This window comes from Erpetoichthys calabaricus, chromosome 1 (genome assembly GCF_900747795.2).
Source record: "Erpetoichthys calabaricus chromosome 1, fErpCal1.3, whole genome shotgun sequence".
Lineage (NCBI taxonomy): Eukaryota > Metazoa > Chordata > Cladistia > Polypteriformes > Polypteridae > Erpetoichthys > Erpetoichthys calabaricus.
Window position 1 is genome coordinate 78718564 of NC_041394.2, and position 19597 is coordinate 78738160.

The 19597-nt window shown below is 39.4% G+C and overlaps 2 protein-coding genes across 4 annotated transcripts in view; one reads left to right on the plus strand and one right to left on the minus strand.

Annotated features, from left to right (window-relative positions):
• The window catches only part of pcxa (pyruvate carboxylase a), a 725880-nt gene that overhangs the window by 334812 nt on the left and 371471 nt on the right, over nucleotides 1-19597 (minus strand). The gene's annotated exons all lie outside the window — the stretch shown is intronic.
• The window catches only part of LOC127525812 (leucine-rich repeat and fibronectin type-III domain-containing protein 2-like), a 170292-nt gene that overhangs the window by 126704 nt on the left and 23991 nt on the right, over nucleotides 1-19597 (plus strand). The window contains exon 1 of one of the 2 annotated variants that reach the window (XM_028802454.2): nucleotides 6909-8435. The exons of the other annotated variant lie outside the window; for it this stretch is intronic. The gene's annotated coding sequence lies outside the window, so the exon portion shown is untranslated. Of the gene's footprint in view, nucleotides 1-6908; nucleotides 8436-19597 lie in introns of those variants that run through there. 2 annotated transcript variants of the gene reach the window in all.

Sequence of the window (19597 nt, forward strand, 5' to 3'; positions counted from 1 at the left end):
TTTGAAATGCTTTAAATTGATACAAGTAGATGTAATTAGGTTCTTTAGGCATAAAAACACAATTTCTCTCCACTTAATGTCTTTCAGTATTTAAGAAGAAAATTTAGAAGAAAATGAATTATGAAGGTTTGAGGTTGTAAAGGCAATTAAATAATGAATAACCATCAAAACGTAGTGCAGTTAATCATACCATTGATTCTTATTTTAAGTGAGTACTGAAAGGAAAAAATCACAATTTATGAAATGCTTATGAAATGAACACAAACTTAAAATGAGAGAAATCAGAATACTGAATTAGAAAGTGGCTAATCGGCAAGTCAAGAGGATTTTTTGGATGCAAAACTAAATCCCATGAATGTAATTTTTGAAACATTGCAGACAAGAATGAAAAAGGCATTTACCCTTCTTCACACAATACATAGGTTCTTCTCTAGGACCTACTGTATATCTTTCACTCTGCAGAAAACCAGAAAATGCTGAAGATGCAGGGATCAAAAGCTTTCATGTGAAAATTGCTAATACAAGAATACTGCTTTGAAGATGCTGATTGCAAGCATGATGTTCTCTAATTAAAGGGAAGTATATCTAATATTAAGTATTTTCTTATACAAAGCACAGTAATAAATGTTCCTTAATCTGCAAAGAATATTGAGTTGATTTTAGGTACAGTATTGAAAAATGAAGGAAAAAAAAATAAGACACTATTTACATGTGACAATATTGTTACAAAATGAATTAAAAACTAATCACACGTCAGACCTCGTGACTAAATGAATTGATTTCAAATGTGACCATAACCTTATTTCTAAAGGCTGATACTTTTAATATTATTGCAAGTGATGACAAGAATATTAAAATCAATGCAGTATAGTTGTAATTCAATGAAATCTGGAAATGAGTGCTAGAAGTTTATAAATTGTCTGTTAGGGAACCAGTTGTTTGAAACCATAATTACATAAAGTATTAGCTTTCAAATGAGGTTGTGCATTGGATGCATCATTATTTTAGGCCAATTGCACTCTGTTTCGTCATTGGGTTGTATGTGAACAATTTCTTTCACTGCAATTATGAAGTATACAGAACAAACATGGATTTGTCAAATTTGTATAAACTAAAACAAAAACAACAATAGCTAAAAGCTAATTTAAATCCTTCAAGACAAGGATGCTCTAAAAATGTTAGTCTGTTAGCATTGTAATGACAGTATTTTGATGTATATATAATATAAAAAACTGGACACTGAAAAATGAGAAACAGCCATTAGTATTGACAGGGAATGAAAAAATGTGTTTAACAGAGAAATGTACCTTTACATAACACAAAAACATTTGTGTGTTTAGCTCAATTTTACAGAATGTCAGTTATTGAAGCCCTCACCTGCACATTTTTTTAAATATAAAAGAAAAAAAATATTCCTATTAAAACATTCTCCCATGTACAAAATAATCAATGATTATACTTTTAACATTACCATTATTATAGGTATTGTCGTACATGGCTGAGGGTCAGACCCGGCTGGGACACCTGGAGGGGCCGAGAGGTGGCATATTTGTCCTCCGGGCCACGAGGGGGCAACCGTCCTGGAGCAGAAGAGGGCCACGGAAGGGGAGCAGGGAGGCTCAAGTCTGTTGCGGCCCATATCCACCGCCAGGGGGCGCCCCGAGCCTCATGGAGCCTGGGACTGATTTACTTCTGCCACACCCATGGAAGACGATCCTTCCAGGGCCACCCGGAGTGCTTCCAGGTGCTCTCCTGATGCTTTCGCCACACCAGGACGTGACGTCAGGTAGAGCACCTGGAGCTCATCTGGGTGAGGATAAATGGGGCCGCCTCCCTCCTATCAGAGGGCTGGAGTCGGGAGCAGGAGCAGGACGAGGCTCCTGGAGAGAGAGGACAGGTGGCCCAGGGATGTTAAGAGAGAGAGAAAGGTGACTGGGGCTAGAGGCACTGTGTTGTTGTGTTGGAGAACTGAGGAAATAAAGAAACCTGTTTTGTATAAAGATGTGGTGTCCGACCGGCCGGTGTCTGGGCAAATATCACAATGGTGCCCAACGTGGGGCTTCCTGCCTGTTCCAAGGCAGGGAATCCGAATTATAAATATTTTGTGAGCTGCCCGGAACCTCAGTCCACCACACACACGCGCCGCATGGATGTGGCCCGCACGCGCACCGCGGACTACTCGCGGATCACCCAGGGGCCGCGAGAGGTTCGCCAAAGCACCGTCTCCCACCCGGGGGGGAATACAGCCAACAGGGAGACCCGAGCGCTGCGGACTTACCAGTAGTAGCTGTTCCCGTGAGGATCGGGATCGGCACAGCCATGGATACGGCCAGCAGCCTCCGTAGTAATCCAAACGATGGGATCCAGGAGGTAAGTCCCAGACCCGGCGACAGTCGGCTCGCGAGGGTCGGCTGTGCCGAGGCTGGCGTCTGTGTTACAGGTTGGGGCTGCCTGGGTCCGCATCGCCGGCCAGGCTGTGTCGATCCGTCCAGCGAGGCCGGGACAGTGGCACTTGAAGGAAAGGAGGATCCGCAGCGTCTCGAGAGACCACGACAGAGGAGCGGTAGCAGGTCTTGTCAGCCCCTCAGGAGAAGGGAGAAGACGGTGGCGGACCGGAAGTCCATCCCTGTGACAGGCAAGGGATTGGACGGCGTGTCTTGTGTGCCCGCCGATGATTGGATAGAGGAGGGACGAAGGAACGTCCATCTCGAGCTAGGGGAGGGCCAGAGGAAACCCGGAGGAGAGCTCCAGGGAGCGCAGCCGGCGATCAGGACCGACGAACCGGTAAGTCCTTCGACGGCTAACGTTCCCTTTGTGCCTGTGACTCGGCATGAGCCAGAGGATTCCCTTTGGTCCATCGAGTGTGTTTTACAGGTGATGCACGACCTTTGAGACCGTTTAGTCCAGTTAAAGATGACGGCGGTCGCGTTATGTCAGGGGGCGGAGGAACGCGGGATCGGATTCTCTGGCAGGAGGTTCGTGGCGACGCAGGTGACTGGGACTTGCGTCGTAAATATAAAAGGAAAGGCGAGCGAACGTTTCCCAGTATTGTGCAGTTCCGGTGAAGGAGTAGCCGCCGTTCCGACAGTGGAGGAGACGAGAAGGGCTGATCGCCTGGGAGGGGTGGTGCCTAGAGGCCGGCTGATGAGTGCCGTGGGTCCTAGTGCACCACCGCCGGCGCCAGCATCAGCTGTAAGTCGATCCACATGGGTGCAGACGGCGAGGGGTATCTTCCTTTCCCGTAGGGAGACTCAAGCTGTCAGGGCACCCCAGAAGAAAAGGAAGGGCCCGAGGAATGAAGCAGGGTCGTCACACAAAGTGTGACGTGAGCCCGTAAGCTCATGTACGGAGACGGGCAGGCCTCTGCGGGTGCAGAGGGAAGCCCCAAAGCCAGTGGGGACATCTGGTGTGCGAGTGGTCCCAACAAAAGGACCATGGAACCTGCGGAGGGGGTGCCAAAAAGGCAAGTCGTGGGGTGCCGGTAGACGGGAGGAGCGCTGCCAGTGCACAGCACAGAGGGATGCCAGGGGATCACGTCCAGGCAGCGTCTCTGCCCCCTTTTCTATCTATGTTGCAGGACCGGGCCCTGGACGAGCCGTAGGACCTGCTTTGTTGGGAGCCTGCCCTCGCGGGATGGGCCGCTCCGCCCGACGAGTCTTCACTGATGATGGGGCAATATCGTACATGGTTGAGGGTCAGACCCGGCCGGGATGCCTGGAGGGACCGAGAGGTGGCATATTTGTCCTCCGGGCCACGAGGGGGCAACCGTCCTGGAGCAGAAGAGGGCCATGGAAGGGGAGAAGGGAGGCTCAAGTCCATGAAGGCCCACATCCACCACCAGGGGGCGCCCCGAGCCTCATGGAGCCCGGGACTTATTTACTTCCGCCACACCCATGGAGGAATAATCCTTCCAGGGTCACGTGGAGTGCTTCCGGGTGCTCTCCTGACGCTTCCGCCACACCAGGACATGACGTCAGGTAGAGCACCTGGAGCTCATCTGGGTGAGGATAAATGGGGCCGCCTCCCTCCTATCAGAGAGCTGGAGTCGGGAGCAGGAGCAGGGCGAGGCTCCTGGAGAGAGAGGACAGGTGGCCCAGGGACGGTAAGAGAGAAAGGCCCAGGAGAAAGGTGACTGGGGCTAGAGGCACTGTGTTGTTGTGTTGGAGAACTGAGGAAATAAAGAAACCTGTTTTGTATAAAGATGTGATCTCCGACTGGTGGTGTCTGGGCAATATCTAGAAACTGATGGCCATATTGGCATTTATGTCATTTTAGGATTTTTACCAACAGCAAATCAAGAGGAACACCAGGTTAAAAAAAAACAAAAAAAGGACACTATTATTGTGGATTTAGGTCCAAAAAAAATCTTATGTTCATATCAGTTTTCATCAGCGTACGAATCAGATTAAGGAGATTTTTTTTCCCCCTACACGCAGTGCCACATAACTCCACTACTACAAATCAGTTTTAAAATGACAGTAGAAAAATGGTCTCCTTGAAAGATTTTTTTCCAGTGTCAAAATATTGTCTCACTCAGAAAAAATTGCATTCATTGATGGTGGCAACAATGTGTTCCTAATATTTAAGTCCAAGACACTTCAAAAACAATTTTACAAGTAAGATTTTTTTTTTAACCTATAAACTAACAGACAAAAATCATAAGTGGAAATACTTCAGTTTGTTTGCAGAGTATTCAAGGGATTATTACTTTTTTCTTTTTTTTTTTTTTTTTTTTTTTTTTTTTTTTTTTTTAAAGAGATTTTAATCAAGTAATGTACTTGCCACATTAGTTTTGACCTTTCTGCCAACACATAATAAAATTGCTCTTGTTTTGTTAAACTTAATACGAATGGCTGAGTGTAATGCATGTGTTTTTCTGTACCCTTATATCTAGTGATATCATGTTAAACTTCAGACGAGATAATCTGGGTTAATGGTTTTGAAGAAATTTGTAGAAAAGGGGGCTATTGTTTTTTTTTTTTGCTGAGCTTCTACATTTTCCTCTTTTTAATTCTTATACACAGGTCTCCAGATGAGGCCGGTCCAGTAAGTTAAATAGCTTAAGAAAAACCTTTCTTGACTTGTACGCCCACACATCATGCCATGTAACCTTACACCACACAAACAGTTAAGGCTTGTTTAACCAAGGTCTTGTGTTTGTCATACTACAACACCATGGAAAAGGAAAAAGCAAAAGGTACTTGTCATACCTTGAAAGAATTTCAACAATTACCTGTACTGTCATACCGTGTGTTACTTTCCTGTCCTGTCCACACATATACACATACAGTACATATACACACATACACATTGTCACACACGAGCGAGTAGGAGGAAGCTGTATGGACCAAGTGAGGATAATTCTATGCCAGGCCAGGGGGTGTTGGGGCGCGCTAAACCTTCTTCTGTTATCTCTGCAGACCAAAACACAGGAAAACCTGTCATCCTTGAAAACATCACTTCCGGTTCTGGCGCCCAGGAGCATGCCACACTCCAGTTCCTTATATAACTTCCGGTCTTGGCATTTAAAGCCAACATCTTTACAACAGTGATTCAGTTCTTGTTTGGACTCCAACAAATGCACATCAGTGTTGCAAGGTATACATACAAAGCTATGCGGCTTTGGGTCTATAGCAATAAATAAATTTATTGAACACTGAATGTTTCACAGTTGTAGTTTTGGAAAACCATAGCTGTTAACCACATTTAACAAATATTGTTAAAGTTTGTGTTGAGAGGGTAAATTTTCTACCATACTTAAGTATATGTACTTATTACAAAAAGAAAAAAAAAAGTCCAACCTGACATATACTTTCTGAATCACATATAGTAGGATGTGAAGATGAAAACTGGCAGCTAATCTTTGCTGAAAAATACATGCCAATGTAGTATTTGGTTTCGATCCAACGGGCACAAGCATTTACAAATAAACTTTACATCTGAATTTTATCCATCAGTAAAAAATAAAATCTCAAATGGAACAAAAGGCAAGGTTCCTCTAATTTAAGATATTTTTGTGTTATTACCCCTTTCACCTGCTGATTCTCCATATTAATTATTTAATCTATTTCTGAAAAACACCATAAGGTACTCATTGTAATATTTAAAAACTGTGCTGCTGAACAAACAACCTCAACAAATAAAATGTTTCTTTGTGTTGTATTAGATGTAAAACACATCAGTGACTGGTCACACAAGAACAACACCCCAATTGGTTAAAAACAATTTCAATGAAACAGGCAGGTGCATTGCAAAAGCAAATCAGGAACTACAGCACCTTGATTAAATCAAAAGGTTCAGGAAGTCTACCTTGTGCTTTTAATCAATCAGTTATGACACAACTATCCAACCACAGACTTCACCACTCCCAGTGTTGGATACTCAGAGGTAAAGACTGTCGGTGGCTTCTATGGAAAATATTAGAAGTTGTCATCCAGGAAAAGGAAATCTGATGGCTCTCAAGCAGGGTCTGTGGTACTGCAAAGGATGTACACTTAAGGTATTTACATGAAAAAAATCAAGCACATGTGAGTAGTATCCAAAAAATTAAACTACTGAAGAAATGAAGAGACTGCTTAGCTCAGATCAGACTGCTGCATTATAGTATGGTCTCTATACAAAAAAACAAAGGATCATCAAGCGCATTAGTTTCTTTCCACCTACACCTTTAATTAAGCTACTATCTACATTTTAAGGAGTTGTGCTATGGTATAATCCTGAGGATGAAGAGGCACTCTGTTAAGAAGATGCCCTTTCCCTCCGCATTCAAAAGATCATTTATTTACTCATTCTCCAATCCTCCCCCCACCCCTTCTTCATTCCACTGTGCATCTCTCTCTCTCTCTCTCTTTCGCTCGCTCACTCTCCCTCTCTCCACCCCATCCTTCTCGCTCGCTCTCCCCTCCCTCTCTTTTCTTCTCCACTGCGATCCGCTACATAGTGTTTCAGATCTGCAAGTAAAATTGCAGTTGTACCCCTCTCCGTCTACACCTTGGAATTAAAACAGCTTACAAATAATAATGGATACAGCTTGAAGATGGAAGACTGAATGGCAGCTGTAGGATTGATTTGCAGTTAAAAGGTTCCTTTTGCTTTTCAAGCCTCCTCTAGAGCTGCATGCAAAACAAATACTCTTATTAAAGGATTCTTGCTTTACGTCGATCCAGCCGATTGCTTCTGGCTCTGGTTTGATGCTGAGCTCTATCACCTTGGGATCTCTTAGGCATTTACAAGTAAAAGAATTTTAAAACCAAAAAAAAAAAAAAAGGATGCTGCTACTTCATGAGAAGTGGGTCATGGATCTGAGAAGATGACTAAGAGAGAGGAAAAAAGAGCCTGTAAAAGAGGAGCCTAGTTATTTTTAAATGTCCCTCTTCTTTCAAACCCTGAATGACAGACATATTAATAAAACTACTTGGAAGCCTGCATTTTACATGGAAACAGTTTCAAGAGTTGCTTTTGCCTGGTGTAAATGAGTCATTTTTACAATACTAACAGAGGGGCAAAATGGATAAAACTCTCTTCCTCCTTGCTTTGCAGGTTACGGTTTTAAAAGGATTAAGACAACCTCTCTTATACATTCTGCTGTGGGCTTAGAAATTATGAGTTCAACTGTTCAACTGCGAGGTACGGCTTCTCTGTTTTCTTTTAAACTAAAAATCTGACCGGCCTTCCGCGATAACTCCCAGACGAATGAATTGGACACATTGCTCTGTGCCAGACTGATTTCTGCCTGGAAGATTAGCGGAGGTACAAACTACGCAGCATGCTGAGAAAGCACTGCACAAAAAAGAGAGAGAAGAATGATCTTTTGATGCCATCTACAGCACCGAGAAAGAAACCCTGCTGTTTGGCAGACAGAAGGAGAGGTGGCAAAGAAGGCTGCTGGAATTTGGCTTCAAAACGTTTTTGGGTGTTTTTGCAGCATCTACAGCCAAAATAGTCTCATGGAGTGGCAGGGTGGAGGACAGAAGATTGTGCAAAACACTGAGAGAAAATGGAATTGTTTCAGAGGATAAAGATTGAGCAGGGAGTGGAGATCGGCTTGGCTTTGCAAGCTCCCGGAGTACTATAGCTCACCAAATGCACCTACCAGAGTGGCACTGCTAAACAGAGGGGTCAGGCTCTGCACAGCATCCAACACTTCAACACACAAGGACCACCAGTAAAGAAGAAAGGAGGAACCCCAATGTGTAAAGCAGAGAAAAAGAGATATAGATATTTTGAGCTTTTTCATCATAAGGGGTGGGTGGCTGTGGGGGTGTAAACTGAATGCCAAGGAAATAACAGCATAGCAATCATGCGCTGCAAACCTCAAAGCAAGAGTATGGATTAAAATTAACACCTTCATCTCCCAGCATTTGGAAAGTGGAGTACTTAAAGTGAACTCTACCATGAAAAGGGTGATTGCCCACTTGGCACTGACAGACTAAAAGGTAATATATTTTAATTGTATAAAACAATTTTAAAAAATAAAGAAACCACCTACAACTGCTCTAGGGGACCACTTTGCTATTTCTTGGGTTTCTGGTTTATGTGCTGAAGGACATGACTGAGGCAGCAGAAAGATTTTTGCTTATACATTTATTTCCCATTAACCATTATTACACAGAATGAAGGTACTTCTTAACTGAATTATTCTTAAAGATTTTTTACTAAACATCTTTGAGTCTCATAGGACATTGCAATGCATGACAATCCTCCTGTTGCCAAGTCTGCAGGTTAATTCTTTAGCACTTGCTTTTCCACTAAGGGTGAAAGAAAAGAAAAAAAAGGAAAGAAAAGAGAACACCCAGGGACAGCTCAAAAGGCAAACACCCAGAAAAATGAACACGTAATAACATCCTTCAAAACAAGCTTTTTAAAAATGTTTATAAAAAAAGGCACTACTTTTACATTCCTTCTCTCCAGGGTGAGTGAAAGAGACCTCCAACCTGGGAATTTTTTTTTGTCTGAACATAGATAGCAGAACAACCTCTACAACAGAAGCTGCTCTTTATATGGGGGGTATTCATGGTTTGAAGTTTAATGCTAAGACTCAACCTTGAATGTTTTTTTTATTTTTATTTATTTTTTTGATGAAAACAGAATATTCCCACTCCCCAACTGTAACCCCCTGCCCACTTTCACTCATTTAAATCCTTCATCCTCTGTGAAGTCAATAAGTGTTCATTTTCTACACTGTAAGAGTTAGAACCTATCTACACAATTAATGTTAGGTCTTTAAAAGGATTTGCAAATTCTAAAACCATTACAACAGGCGTTAATAATGAGAAATATAAAAGGGAAAATAAATAAGTAACCCAAATTTAAACACTGAGGTCTAACGTTATTTAAAAAGATGCATATGCATACTATTTAGGTTATCATCTTCTTGGAGGTGCACTGGTAATTCTGAGATGCACTACAGATTAATAGTGAAACACTTTAAAAGGCAAAATGGCTGTATTTTAGGGGACAAAAATGTACATCTGTATAATTTACTACTACTGAAACGAGTAACAGATACCCACATCCAGTATCTGGGAACAGTTTATTTGGGTTGCAAAAAAATAAACAATATATTTCTAAAAGGCACCATTTAATTAAACCATCTAACTTTATGTAAGGATTCCTTTAACATATCTTTGCTATGTTAACTGGCATATTAGTGATAGAAAGCTGGGATCTTCTCAAAGCAGCAGATGTCTTTTTAAATATTTATGCATATGGTTGTACTGACTAGAAGAAATTATCTGAAAAATGGAAGGATTAAAGTAATAAGACTATATTAATGAGAAAGCAATTAGATCTTCCTACAGGGAGTTATAGCGTAAATGGCTCCATTTAAGGCAGCTTAAGTAAAATTAAATATGTAGGGATATGGACCATCAGTAACACCGCAACTTCTTAGGACAGGAAAAAAAAAAAAAAATAAATCCAACATATCTTGTAATTACATGAACATTCACTTTATGGATTGTAATTTAAAGCATATAAAGGCTAAATTAAGAATGAATCTACACTAAAGGAAAAAGGAAGTACAGTTAGACCAGAAGACGGTCCAGAGGTGTCAATGGATATTTAGTGTTAAAGATTGCTAGTACACAATACAGAATAAGGAGTTATTAGGAGGCACAGAAAGTGATCTAAATGTATTTTGTTCTCATTTATAGCAGCAGGAATCAAGGATGACACCCATACCAGGGGTGCAGTATGATGCTTCTAGAGGATGAAATATGATAACACTATGTGCATTCACTTCATTGCTTGAAGAGGATGCATGATAATTATGAGATAAGAAATGTTCAGTTCTTTCATACTTCAGGTTTATCTGATCAAGGTATCCTGTAACCAGAAGCTATAATATATAATATTTGTTAATAATTCCCCATTAACCTTCCAGTAATTTTTAGATCTCAGTTCTACACAGTAAAATAAAAATTAGCATATAAAATGCCTGCACAATTGATACTGTAGATGTACTCCCCAATACTTACTTTACTCAAATCACCTGCCATCATTGGAGTGTAAAAAGGTGTTAAAATAAAAATTTTACATGAAAGAGAGAAAGATATGGGGGAGGTTGACCACTTGCCAGCACAGGGGATAACAAAGGTTATCAATGCTATGACTGCCACCATGGCAAAAACAAACACACACTGCATAGCAACCTGAATGTGGCAAATCTCTCTGACCCGCTTTTTGCTTTAATCCATTATATTCAATCCCTGAAGCTAAAGATGGGAATTTTAGCTTAAAGTGAAAAGGGGAATTAACAATATTAATAGGAAACAGAGAGAAACACCTAAAACATAAGAAAAGGAGGTGCATTGCAAATATGCCACACTTGCATCATGTATGAAAGACCACATCAGACAGTCAAATAACCCCAATAAATGGCCTTAACCTAAAGCTCCACTGACTTGTACTAAACACGTGCATTGGCTTTTAAATCAATGCTGTAATTTGAATAAAAAGAGGAAAATTTATTTAGCGTGGTAATTAGTGACATGAGCGGCATGGTGGTGCAGTGGGTAGCGCTGCTGCCTCGCAGTTAGGAGACCCGGGTTCACTTCCCGGGTTCTCCCTGCGTGGAGTTTGCATGTTCTCCCCGTGTCTGCGTGGGTTTCCTCTGGGTACTCCGGTTTCCTCCCACAGTCCAAAGACATGCAGGTTAGGTGGATTGACGATTCTAAAATTGTCCCTAATGTGTGCTTGGTGTGTGCGCGCCCTGCGGTGGACTGGCGCCCTGCCCAGGGTTTGATTCCTGCCTTGCGCCCTGTGTTGGCTGGGATTGGCTCCAGCAGACTCCCGTGACCCTGTAGTTAGGATATAGCGGGTTGGATAATGGATGGATGGACTTAGGGACATTAACAGTGTAATTCCACATCCAACCCAAACTACTAAATGATAATAAAGATCTATAAACTAACCAACACATTTTATAGCTGCCAGGCAATAGCAGTTGAGGGCAGGCAATGTAAAAAGATGCCATTTTTAACACTATCTTGATAGGATTTTGCACTTCACATTTAATTCTGGTACTTTTAAATGGATCCACGAATTTATTTGCAAACAAAGTTACAACAGACAGAACCAACACATATGTACAACTGGAGGATGGAGCAAAGCTATGCTCCTTTCAAACCTAGTTATTTCAGTGACCACTTCAAGTAAAATCAAAACTGACATACACCAAGTGTACCTCAAACAAACAGCAGGAGGGGGGAAAAAAAGGTTTTAAGTATTAGGAATATTACAAATTAGTGACTAAATATGTTTTACAAACTACACTGACAACTTAAAAGTAACATATGAAAAAGCAACAGTCTGCTGGAGAAAACAGGAGCATTAAAAACGTCATATCGTGAGTTTGATATACAAATGTTATGAATGCTACACACTTTAAATGATATGGCTGTACGATACTTGAGACATTTTGTCAAATTTCCTTGGTGCAAGTTTGTGTTCTAAACATAAATGCGGTTTCCTTTATGGTTGTTATGCCTCACCTAAAACTAAATTAAAGGACAGCAGTTGGTCTGTAAAGCTGATCTAGTTGAAGTGCATTAGTTGAGGATGTGTCTTCTAGTTTTAGTAACCAAGTTACAATTGTACTTGTAACTATGCTACTAACTTTTTGAGCTAATGTTTGAAATTATTTGAAAGGATAGAAAATTCTATGCCAATTCAGGAAGCAGCTGCAGAAAGGCTTAAAAACATATTTGCTGATGCAGGAGGCAATCATTTCATAGAGATCAGCTTAATTCATGCTTATTTTTAATGAAGATGTCCTTACTGCTGGAAGGGTGGGTAATGAAGCTCAAGTGGAAGCAAAATAAAATAAGGAAAATGCACAGAAGAATTTTGCTTAAGTTATGAGACATGATGAATTTAAAAATCAACAAATGCCTATTTTTTTTTTATATATGTATGTAACCTCTACTAAACTATCTAAAATATTCTCATCTAACAGAGCTGCAGTGAAATGACAACTAATACGCATTCAACTCACAATCTCTTCATCTGACGAGTGTTTAAACCATTTCTTAGTGAAAGGGTGCATTCTATTTTTTATTCAGACGCTCTGTTTAATGGCCTGAAAAAGCAGCAATGTAATCCCTCAGCAGCACATCAGGTCTCCTCATGGTTTTTACTCCCAGTAGAAGCATGTGAAGTTTGAACTCCCCTGTACTGTACTGCTAGAGAATATCTAATCGGTTAAATTGCATCACACTGATAAAGAGGCAGTCTTAAGAGAAAGATGAAAACACTTCCTGCCTGGTAACATTTCATTTATGCCTCACAAATGCAACTATTCCCTATATATAGGCATATACACAAAATGCGTTAAATATATGCTCTGTGTTCTGTTTATAGAATAGCTGAATGTGCACACATAAATAGAACACACAAAATCATTAATGCATTTTTCTCACCAAACAGCAGAGGTGTTAGGTGTATCATCAGTAATGCTGACTAGATATGTATGGACTGCACTAAACCTCACTGAACGCAATTACAAATAATGGCTTTTAATGGCAGTAAAGATTTTCAACAAACTGAATATGAATGTTAGCTTTTTAAATATACTGTATATAGCGTGTAAATGCTCAGAACTACTGCTAGTATTGATCTTGCACCTTAACTAGAGCTGATAAGAAGTGAAAGCTTATATATTTGTGGTTACTTGCAGTAAATTCTAGTTAATTTTCCCGTGCTTAAACTCCATCCTTGTCATTCTGTGGACTTCCCTTATCCATTAACTTTGATATGAAAAAATTGGATCAAACTGTCACTATATAAACTATAAAGCCAAAACACTTCAATGCAATGCGCTGCCTTTGCTTTGATGAATTTCCGTGTTTTGTCATTTTTGTAATGTACATCTACAGAACTATGTCCCTCTTAACTGCAGAGTTTTTTTTTTTTTTTTTTTTTTTTTTTTTTAAAACAAGGTGAATGTTTAAAAGACCAGCCCTGCTGTTTCAGAACCACTAAAATAAAATATTTTCATTACCATGTTGATAATGATGGGTGACAGAGAATGAAGACAAGAGTAAACAGAGTGCTAGCCTGTGCAGCTTGGCAAGGTGACTGGGAGCCTTGTTTATTATGCATATTAAATAACATTGTGCCTGCACACCTAAATTATATCTTCATGCACACTGTAAACTCGACAATAATTAACATGAACATTTTTGCGTAGAGAAAACCAACAATGTGTAATTGCATCTTGTGTTAATTACATTGAAACCTATTTGTGAACAAAAAGGAAATAGCAATTCAATTAAAACAAAAAAAAGGATGCAGGATTGTATTTAAACTCTTAGCAGCTTTAAGAGACAAGCACCCCACAGAGACTTAATTACCAGCTAGGCTTTTTGGGTATGTTTGCTATTTTGGAATGCTTGTTTAAGACACTGCTTGGGGAGCGGCTTTCATAGTTTGTGTGTACAGCTCAGTCTGTGGTTCCCTGTAAATTGTTTGATAGAGTGCAGAAGGCAACAGCAATGGAGATATGCTTGCATTCTGAACACATTCTGTATACACACCACCAGAAGAACTCTTTTTCCATGCTGTGCAGAATATGAAATCTCAAGAGATACAACAACAAATCCAATATTTGCTCATTCTTTCAGCATATATAGCTGACAGAGAAAAGAAAGTGGCATAGAAAGTAGAAAATGTCCAGCGAAATATTATTCACTGTACTGGCAATGACATAGTAGAAATGGAATCTCAATTTAGGCCAAACAGCAGACATCAGAGCAGTTTTTCAACTCTAGAGGACTGAGAAGTGACCAAGGCCTTGTTTAAAGCTTCAGTACATGGCACTTCCTGACAAGAGCAATCAAGAGCTACCACTTCTAAAGAACTAGACAACCATCAACCGAAGTTTAAGAGGCACACAAGACTCACAGAGGGTCACACAAGAGTCATGAAGAAGTGCAGGGATAGTTGCCCTAAGAACTAATCTGTCAAATAGTAACAGGATAAAAGCATTGCCTACTGTACAAAACGCATGTTCTGTTGCTTAACCCTGTACATAAACACTCACACGACTTCCTAAGTATTTTGACAGAAGTATGTCTATTTCATACATTTTTGCTGTTTTGCATTCTTTACTGGAAAAACAAGCAACAAACTGACTGTAGACTTTGCACTATCAAAATTCTCTGTGACTAAATCCCAGTTTATTTGTGTTGTCCCTGGAAGGAATAGCCAGCAAATCTCCATATCACATCCTAGGAGTAACTATCTCGACATGAAAATATACACTCCATGGCAAAGTAGTACATATCATACAATATTCTAAGCAGGGTCACAGGGGGCTGGAGCCGGTTGCAGCAAGCATAAGGTGAAAGGCAGGAACAACCCCTGGAAAGGGCATGCAAAACTCCATATTAAAGGAGAAGATGAAAACTTTATCCTTTTAAATGGTACATAAGACGGAGCCATGAGAAGGGTTATTTCCAACAAAATAATAAAGAAAATTGGAAAACTAACAGTTAATATACACAATTGTCAAGAAAGAACTGCATACCCACTTAGACTCATAATACAAAGCAGGAAGGCAAACAAAACGGGTATAAATATTTTTCTATTGCATTTACTCTCCAACATATCTCAAGCATAGCAAAAACTCCAAAAATTCACATTATAGTTATAACAAAATGCAGAGGAAAACACAAAATTGTAAAATATACTATACAGATCAGACAAAACAGTACATACATGAAATTTATTTACAGATTTAACAGTAATAGTACTGTGATGTGTAGAGGCTGAAGTGAAATTCTTCACTATCAGATTTTCCATGGCAACATAAATACTTAAGTCTTGGAATTTTTTAGCATCATGATAATCATGCATATATTAAAATACACTACTTTTTTGTTTATTAATTAAATTAAGTTAACAGATGAGGAGATTAGGTTGAAATCATTATTTATATATCGTTAATTATGTTATTTACTGCAGTCACAAATAAGCCAGAACATATTATGGGGTTGGCACGGTGGCGCAGTGGGTAGCGCTGCTGCCTCGCAGTTGGGAGATCTGGGGACCTGGGTTCGCTTCCCGGGTCCTCCCTGCGTGGAGTTTGCATGTTCTCCCCGTGTCTGCGTGGGTTTCCTCCGGGCGCTCCGGTTTCCTCCCACAGTCCAAAGACATGCAGGTTAGGTGGACTGGCGATTCTAAATTGGCCCTAGTGTGTGCTTGGTGTGTGGGTGTGTTTGTGTGTGTCCTGCGGTGGGTTGGCACCCTGCCCGGGATTGGTTCCTGCCTTGTGCCCTGTGTTGGCTGGGATTGGCTCCAGCAGACCCCCGTGACCCTGTGTTCGGATTCAGCGGGTTGGACAATGGATGGATGGATGGATATTATGGGGTAGTAAAGTATAACCATAACTCCAAATGAGGACCAGCCTTGATCTACTTTCATAACTGTTCACATTTCACAAAATTTGAGTTGCACCTTCCACTGGTTGGTCATTTTCTTGGTTTATACCTACATAATTTTACAAGAAAACTATACTTTCTGGCTCAGCTTGACACAAGCATGAACAGGCTATTATAAAGCAAATCTTAAAGAAAAAGTGATTTCATAAAGTCCCATACAAACTCTGAAATGCAAGTAAATGATATGTCAAAATCTTATACAACAAAAATGTGATTGAACACCATGGTATAATAAATACAGTCCGTGGTCTACCTGGCTAGGTTGATGATCTACTATAGATTGGGCAGACAACATAACGGTCATTAGTAAAGCTATGCCATAACTTAATGGTAACAGACTAACATGTTGAATGCTATTATAATATTACATTAAGTTAGTGAATGCAATGTATTTTACTGATAAACATGTTTATCATGTGCCATCTTTTGGATTGACAGAGACAACCACTGGACAGACATGGTGATTTATCTCAGCCTTACAAAAGTGATCTAGAAATATCACCACTTATTCTTTACTTATTTGTATATTTTTCCAATGCAATAAAACCACCCCACAGGTCAAAGTTAAAAAAGGCAGCTTGGAAATGAATTTGCATAATTTCCCTACAAAGGAAGAAAAGCAAAATAGCATAAATTTGAAAATACAAAATGACAGTATTCAAAGTGAAGGGGTGTCACATGTTCGAACTTACTAAACAAAGCATCACATGTATATATACACTATACAAGGAGTAAAGGATTCAAGCCAGTCCTAGTAACAAATACACAAATAATGCCTAACTACTATTACTGTTCAGCATTATGCCTGTAATTATTAACACAGGGAAATGTTCAGCAGGCATTTGCTTCCCAAAATGTTTGGCCTTCATTGTGCAACATTTATTCTGCTGTCAAACTGACATTATTGGCATAACATACTCCATGGAGATAGCCCTTTAGATTGGTGCTCAATAGTAGTCACACAGAACTAGACCTGGAAAAAGGGTGGGTGTAGAAAAAAATTCAAATAAAGTTTTGAACTGCAGCTTTCACAAACCTATACAGCATAATCGAGGCCATGATTGGGAAGCAAATAAGGGATGGTTGCCAGTTTATCCTGCCTGTATATCCTAACTGCCACAAACGGCAAAGCAATTTAGTGTAATATTGATTTTTTATGTGGACCTTTTGTGGCGTGTAGACAATAAGAAATATATGATCAACGTTTTAATAAAAAAAAAAAAAAAAAAAAATCAATCTTGCCAGAATGGGCATAGACCCTGAATTTTTTTAATTTATATAAAAAAAAAGTAGATTTCCATTAGTTTAACTGCTGTTGATACTCTAATTTATAGTGGTAAGTCCATTTATAACACCTTCGTATAAAGTGCTTCTTAAATTACTCCTAGTGAAATTCATTAGGCTTAGTTTTCCTTAAAAGACCTCATCCAACGTTTCCTTTCAGGAATCTATATTATGGAATGCAATGAGCATAAACATTGCTCATGAATTCAGTTGACCCATACTAGCATGCACACCGTCACTTATTCACCATTATGATTTGCTCCACTGTGGCAACATTTGCTTCCACCAACTATGTCAGAAACTAGTCAGACCTTGTGTCATCTTTGAGAAACTTAATGGCAGAACAAATTTCTGTAGCCTCTCTCTTAAGTGTAGCATATAAAGGGACTGGTCCAGGTACATGCTGACTAGGAAAGAATAAATCAAACATGTAAATTTAGTATTAAACATTCAATGAACACACAATACTTGATTTTATGGTTTTTGGCATGTGTTTCACCCCTAAATGTGCTCTAGTGCTCCATGCATGTGTATAAACACTAAATGTGTTACAGTGTTTAGAGTCTACATTTTGTAAAGAAAATTATGGGAAAAGTAATTAAATTAACTTTGGTTCTGAAATAAGAAATTTCTCCAAAAAACTACTAATGTTAGAAACATGTATTTCAAATATTTTAGTGCAAAAGGAGTTACACTACAAAAATACAACAAAAAAAACACACAACTTACAATATTTTTAATATATTTTCCAGTTTGAGGCTATAAATATTTTAATTATCCCATATGCAGCAAGCACATGAAAAGTATAATTAATGATTTGCAGTGTATTGCAAGTAGTTAAGCTGGATACATTAAATACACATAGTATGTCTGCATATGAATTAGGGAAAGCGCAAATAAGAATATTGATGTACATTTGACATATGGAAAATAAGGCTATGTATCCCTATTATGAAGTTAGACATCCAAAAAATGCACATGGTGGCTCTTAAATTACATTATGAAAGCTTTTATTTTTTAAAGCCAAGCACCAGGGGCCTCATGTATAAACAGTGCATACACACAAAAATGTTGCATATACCCATTTCCACGTTCACATCACAAAGTATAAAAACTAAAGTCAGCACAAAGCCACACACATTGTACCATAAAATGACAATAAAAGAATTCAATTCAATTCAATAGAAGAGAGCACATATTTTCAGATGATCATGTCTGACTTCCAAGTCTATTTAGATTTCCAAACACTATCCTCTTAGAGCTGTGAGCTGTTAGAATATTAGAATGTATACTTGATATCATTTTTAAGATGAAATGCATTAAAGTATGCATGTTACATTATACAAATGAATTGTTACCCTAATTTAAATAACGTATACTGTTAATAATTAAACAGTTGGGGGCACAAGGGCACAGCGGTAGTGATGAACTAGTGCCCTATCCAGGGATTGTTTCTGTCTCGCGCTTTAGGCTTGTTGGTACTGGCGCGACCCTAGATGGATAGAAAAATGAAACATGTATTACCAAGACTTTTCAATGTTCCTTAAAAATGTAGAAGAATCGGCATTCTAAGCTTACAGCTTGTTTGACATTTATATCTGAGCTTATTGTGTGGTGATTGGTTATGCGGAGAAAGAAAATGGAAGGAAAGGAATTGGGGGTTGGAACATTTGACAGACAGAACTGCTGTAATAAATTATTTCATCGAGGGTCACGCATGTCCCAGCAAGCATGTTGCGGGAGGTAGGAACAATCCCTGGACGGAGTGCCCAACTCATTACTACCACTGTGCCCCCATGTTTAATACATGCTTTAATGCATGTCATCATGAAAATGATATCAAGTATACATCTTAGTATTGTAAAATGTTCAGAGAGCTGTAATATCATCATGAAAGTAATGTATTCTGTGTGGAGATCAGTGCCTGTGTGCTCCCTGTCTACGAAAGAGAAAGCCTGTTTAAGAAGCATGTAGTGTTTTACATACACAGAATAAGAAGCATTTAACATGCTACTTCAGTTACGATGGGATTTGAGAATCTCTTGTAAATTAAACATTGATTTTAAGATTAAGTTTACCATGGTCTACTTTAATGAAAACAAACTACAAGATTAATGTGGAAATTTCGAGATTAAAGTTGAAATTTTGAACCTTTTTATTTTACTGTGTCCGTTTTTTTTTCTCTGTACCGTAATACGCTTCTGTATAATACTCAGACGGTCGGATACGACTCGCCTTTTCACGGAGACTTTGATATTTGACCTTTTTTTTTTTTTTTAATTTCGGGCACTGTGCCACTTTCTGAACTTGAGGGTCTCTGCCACTCTGCATCACTTAATCAACTTCCTTTTGTTGTTTATATCACTGCTTAA